This window comes from Tenrec ecaudatus, chromosome 12 (assembly GCF_050624435.1).
Source record: "Tenrec ecaudatus isolate mTenEca1 chromosome 12, mTenEca1.hap1, whole genome shotgun sequence".
NCBI lineage: Eukaryota > Metazoa > Chordata > Mammalia > Afrosoricida > Tenrecidae > Tenrec > Tenrec ecaudatus.
The window spans coordinates 124,412,795-124,418,794 of NC_134541.1; the positions used below are offsets into that span (position 1 = coordinate 124,412,795).

The window sequence follows — 6,000 nt, forward strand, 5'->3', positions numbered from 1 at the left end:
GTCTCAGAAACCCACAGGGGCCATTCTACCCCATCCTACAGGGTCATTGAGTCAAGGTCACCTTGCTGGCATTGAGTTTCTGTGGTTTGGGGGCCTCCAGGCCACAGAGCCAGTCCTTCCCAAGTGGTTGCCTGCCGTGTGACAGGCCTTCTGCGAGGGGCTGGGGCAAAGCAATGCAGCATGTAGCCTAGTGGAGACAGACAGACGCAGCCCAATCTCAGGCTCTGCACCTGTCAGGGTTGGAAGGGTCAGGAGAGACTGCCCGGAGACAGCCCAGAGGGCTCGTGCTAGCCATGGGTGCGGGCAGACACTGAGTTTGTAGCTGGTGCAGGCTCGGAGGTAAGAGCCCCAGACCCCCGGCTGGAGCAGGGAGATGTGGCCCGATGAAGTCATCTCCTGAGTCAACAGCCAGGATTGACAATCATGTGTGTTTCCTCCCCGGCCGGCCCTTCCCACCTGCTCCCCTGCTTCACGGCCAGCCACAAGACATACCATGGCTTCCTTCCGTCGGGTCACTGGGCAGACACCACAGGACCAGAGAAAACCTGGGAGATCCCCAAGCTGTTCTTGCCCGCCGTGACCTCTGACCACTTGCTTGTTACCCTTCCTCCCCCCACTAGGATGTAGGCCCCAGGTGGCAGATGTGGTGTTGGTGATCCTGTCTGGCCTCCTCACTGCAGGCCTGGCACAGGCCAGGCACTCTGCAACTATTTGTTGAACTACTGAAGGAATGTCTGTCCAATCTCAGGCCCTGAGCACGCAGCAATAAAGACAAACAGACCGTGCTACACAATTGACTTACCAATTGCTTTGATGTGCTACACAATTGTCTTTTTTTTTTTTAATGTGCCCTAGGCATGAAACAGCTCTGGCCACAATCTAGGCATCAAGCTAGGATGAACAAAGGGCTGCCAGTCTGCTCTGCCCCTGACTGATATAAGAGCACCACCACCAATCAGGTGTCTCTCTGCCCATAGTCAGGGGTTCACAATTGTCTTACCAATCGGGAGTGAGGTGGGCAGTGCAGAGAGGAGACCGATACTGCCTGGGCAAACTCAGAGGGGAAAGGGCCATCTACTCAGGAAGTTGATCCAGGACATGTTGTGATGTTGTTGTTAGGCAACACTCCTTACAACCCTACGTACAACAGAACAAAACGCAGCCCGGTCCTGCCCCGTCTTCACAATTGTTCTTGTGTTTGAGCTCGTTGTTGAGCCACCATGTCAATCCATCTCATCAAAAGCCTTCCTCTTTTTCTATGACCCTTCTCCAGGGACTGGTCGCTCCTGGCAACACGTCTAAAATACGTGAGACAGTCTCGCCATCCTTAACTCTCAGGAGCATGCTGGCCAGCCTTCTCCCAAGACCGGTTTGTTGCTTCTTTCGGCAGCACTCTGGTAATTTCAGTACTCTTCCCCAGCACCGCCATTCAAACGCATCCATCCTGCTGAGGTCTCCCTTCCCCAGCGTCCAACTTTCACGTGCAGATGAGGCGATTGAAAAGACCATGACTTGTGTCAAGCCCACCTTAGTCCTCAAGGAAACATCCTTACTTTTCAACACTGCACAAGAGGTCTTGTGCAGATTTACCCAGAGAAAGGTGATGTTAGATATGGGTTGACTTATCATGTCTCAACTCCCCTCACCTGCAGCAGCAGCACCTGGAGCAGTATTCCTGTTACTTAACCACAAATGGAGGGCAGGGAAAAACCTACAATCGCAGCTGGGACTGCCTGCTTCCCTGCCTCCTGTACAAATGCAGTCACCTCTTTACAACTGCCAAGGTGCCCTGGTGGCGTCGTGGTGTTGAGTTGGGCTGCTAACCACAAGGCCAGCAGTTCAAGGCTCAGTGGGAGAAGGCTGAGGGCCTTTCTACTCCTGGAAAGAGCCACAGTCCCCAGAAACCCCTCTTGGTAGACAACTACCAACATGTCAGGGAATCCCAGAACTGTCCACTAGGGGGGGTGGCTTTCCGCGCCCTGGCCAACCTCTCAGCTGCAGCCACACACAGCATGTGGTGGGTTCTGCCTTCCCCAGCGTGCTCAGAGATCATGAAGCCATTTCCGGGCCCCCATCAGGAATTGTAGCCTCAGCACACACCGAGGAAGCACCAAAGTCTAGAAGCCTTTCTCAACCACACCAGTCAATGCTGGCTCATAGCAACCTACAGGGCTGGGTAGAACGGCCCCTCTGGAGGCCAGAGGCTGGACCGCCTGACCCGCACAGAGAGCCTCGTCTTTCTCTAGTTTCTCCTCTGGCTGCTGACCTGGTGGCTAGCATCCCGACTCGTCACCACTCACCCTCCTGGAGGATCTGCTCTAGAATCCTCCAGATCCTCGGGTGCAGCCTGAGCCACCTCTTCTTAATGCAGGGGGAGGGCCCTGGCCACTTCAGTCATCAGAAAGGTTCTCAGACTCCACGAGGAATGGTCTTCCAGGAGGCCCCCTAGCGCTATGCACACGCCCCCAACTCCTCTCCTGGGACGCCCAGCTCCTGGAAGGCTCCTGGGTGCCCATAAGTAGATGGCTGCTCCCCTGGAGCGAAGAGTTCCTGAGCGGCACACCCACCCCCTGGTGCCTGGTGTGGGCAGAGACGTACATCGATCGAGAACAGTCAGGCACGGAAGCGGTGGCTGGGACAGCAGCCTTGGTTACTGGGCGGGGGCGACAGGCAGGGAAGGAATGCAGGGGCTTCCATCTTGGAACATTCAATGGCAGGAGAAAAGACGGAGGCTTCAGAGGCCAAGGGCAAACAGCTCAAACCACCGCAACCAAGAAGTAGGCCGGCCGGCCTGTGAGGCAGCCCCAGCGTGTGAATCCACAGAACCGTGTAAGTGGGATCTTGGTTTTTCTTGTGGCTCGGGTCACACCACTTAGAAGGTCAGCAGTAGGAGGCAGCGACTGTGAGCACCTATCCTGTGATCGCTGTGAAAGAACAGCGTGCTGCCTGCTGAGAACAAGGGCCAACACCTGTGGGAAACAGAGATCCGGGAAGAGTGTGCGCCGACAGATTCTCTACACTCATAATTGAGAGTCTGGGAGGCGAATGAATCCCAGCACATTCTCCTAGCTAACAGTGATCCCCCCCCCGCCCCATCACCACCACCGCCGCCACCACCACCATCTTAAGAAGCCTCTTACAAGCTCCTGGTTGCTGACTGCACTCCTGAAGGTTGCCTGCCATCCAGGCCAAGCAGACCCTAGTGTCCGCCCCACCCTAAGTATGGCAAACTCCCTCTGGTCAGGAGCATAGATTGCTCCCTGAGAAGAGCTCAGGGACACCTAAGGTCAAGCCAGCTCAGGGGCCACCAAGGTTAAGCCGGGGCCTTAACTCTAGAACCCACCCACCTGGTTCTGTATTTGCCTTCCTGTCACGTGTATGCCCCCTGGTACCTCCCCTTCCTGTTACATGTATGAGTCTGATGTGGTTTGCGCATGCCCTGAGGTTTTATAAGCCTGTTGGAGAGTGCATTTGCTCCCTCTCCCCTCTCCCCTCTCCCCTCTCCCCTCTCCCCTCTCCCCTCTCCCCTCTCCCCTCTCCCCTCTCCCCTCTCCCCTCTCCCCTCTCCCCTCTCCCCTCTCCCCTCTCCCCTCTCCCCTCTCCCCTCTCCCCTCTCCCCTCTCCCCTCTCCCCTCTCCCCTCTCCCCTGATGTTTCTTTTATTTACCCCTCAATCACACAATTGCACCTTATCAGTTGTGGAGGCTGATGCCCCATGAAGACACATTTTGGTGCCTCCAGTATCACACTGTGCCTGGTGTATTTGACCTGCCGATTCGCAAAACGGCACTAGATTTCCCGTCTTGGGTCTAGTGTTTGAGATACAGACATATACCATGGCCCACTCTTCACTCAGCTTGCCCATAAAAACATCAGGATGTTTTAAGGTAGCATTAGCTGGCCTCAGCTAGAGGAAGTGGTAGGTAGCAGAGCAGGGACCAGGGTGTCCACCAGGCATGTGCCAATTCAGCCCCTGAGCCAGGAAGGGGCGGTACTAGGGGGGCAGTACACCGGGATGGGCCCAGTCTAGGCCAGGTGGGTTTAATTCCGCCAATGGGGGCCAACCAGTACCGTGGACCACGCCTCCCAGCCCAAAGGCCGGAACCGGAGACCACCCTCTCTTTTCCTGCTGCTTCTCTGCCTCCACGTGCTGCGTGCGGTCTCATGGACCCACGAGGTTGCCCCTGTTCTTAACAGTAAAACCCGAAACGTCCTCTGTCCTTTATAAAAACTCACTTGGATCACAAACCAGGCTTTGGCATGAATTTCTTTCTCGTGGGAAGCCAAGGACTGAGGTATTTCCCACCCGAGGAATCTAACAGACGCACACGCACACGGCGGCTTGATTTAAAGGAGCTTGCGTTGGATGAAATATTTAGGTCAAGTTCTACTTCACGTAGTGTCCTCACAGTGCAAATGACACGAACTCGGGATTTTCCCCAAGTGTCACTTCACCTTTATCAGGAACCGAATGGCAGGAAGTTGAGATGTGTTATCTCAAGAAGGGGCCAGAAAGAAGAGTCATTGGTGTAAGGTGTCACCGAGTCCGGTCCAACCCGTCGTTGACCTCCAACACAACAGAGCGACCGCTGCCCGGATCTGCGCCAGCCTCACAATTGTCCCCACGGTTGAGCCTCCATCACAGCGCACGGTGTCAGTCCGTCTCCTCGCGGGCCTTCCTCTCCTTGGCTCCCCTCCAATTGACAGCACGTGATGTCCTTCAAGTCCTTTCAGTTGGGTGGCCTTTCTTGGCCGCCCCAGTCACAGAAACCCGTTGTCCTCCAAGGTTCTTTCATCGTCTGTCTGGGTGCTGCTGTCCATTTGGTCCCAGGTAGATTGTTTTTAAAAGAGTGTGATGCTCGAGACAGACCTTTTTACACGAGTGAAGCTAGACAACTGTTCTCTTTGAAGCAGCCTTCAGGGGATAGCTCGGGTTTCAAGTCCAAAGAGGATCTCAGGGCGTAGTTTCCGGAGCCCATCCAGTCACCGGTCCCCAGAGAGTCAAGCCTAGGTCAATTTGAAATTCTGTTTTCCCCTTTTGATCAGGATTTTTCTATGAAATCTGTGATCAAAGTGTCCCATTCTTCTGCTCTCAAGGTAAAACAAGGAGTTGCCTATGGAGGCAATTAGCCACACATTCCATATCCTGTTCCTCCTGATTCCCCCTCCTCTGTCGCTTCAAGGTGAATGGCGATGCATAATTGTGCTATGGATAGTCTGCAAGCTCACCTGTGCAGAGAAGGGAGAGGCTGGAACAGGAGCACTAAATACATTCTTAACTGGGATGTCACATCAAACCACGACACTACACTTCCAAACCAAGGCTCCTAATCCCATGAGGTACCTGGTTGGCCATTAGCAGCCTTAGCAGCTACATTAGTGTGTTGGGTGGGGGGTGGGGACAGAGGCCTTGTAAATATATCTATCACCCAACTTTTGCCAACTCAACTTTTCCCTGGTGTTCTTAGAGCCAGCTGTGTCACTCTGTCTTTAATCACTGTTAATTACCTCCTCTCTCCTGCCCTAGAAACCACAATAAACTCTGGTCTCTGTTCATTTGCCTTTTCTTGCCTTTTGATGTGTGTTAGTCTGGGTACTTTAGAGAAACAAATCCACAGAAGCTCATGAATAAGAGAGTTTTATATAAAGGTTAAGTGTGCATCAAGAAAACACCCCAACCCAGTGCTGCCCAAGCCCACAAATCCAACAGTAACCCATTAACCCACACGTCCAACACCAATCCACAAAGTCCTCCTCCATCTCCCAAAACAGACGCAATGACGCCGACTGCAGGAGGAAAGCCGAGTCAGTGAATGTGTAAGCATCTCAGTGCTGACAGGGGTCTCCACACGGCTGCTCCAGCACCCAGGGCTGCATCGGGGTAGATCCATGCTGCTTCTCCTTGGGGATGTCTTGCAGGAAGTGAGCCTTGCCAGCTGAAGCTGGAAACTTTTTTTTAAAACGTTTTATTAGGGGCTCATACAACTCTTATCACAATCCA

The 6,000-nt window shown here is 53.9% G+C and overlaps 1 non-coding gene across 1 annotated transcript; it reads right to left on the reverse strand.

Annotated features, from left to right (window-relative positions):
- Positions 1 to 842: 842 nt before the first annotated feature.
- LOC142423685 (small nucleolar RNA SNORA48) lies at positions 843 to 986 on the reverse strand. Its single transcript, XR_012779289.1, has one exon. It is a non-coding gene; the product is annotated as a small nucleolar RNA SNORA48 (small nucleolar RNA).
- Positions 987 to 6,000: the final 5,014 nt, after the last annotated feature.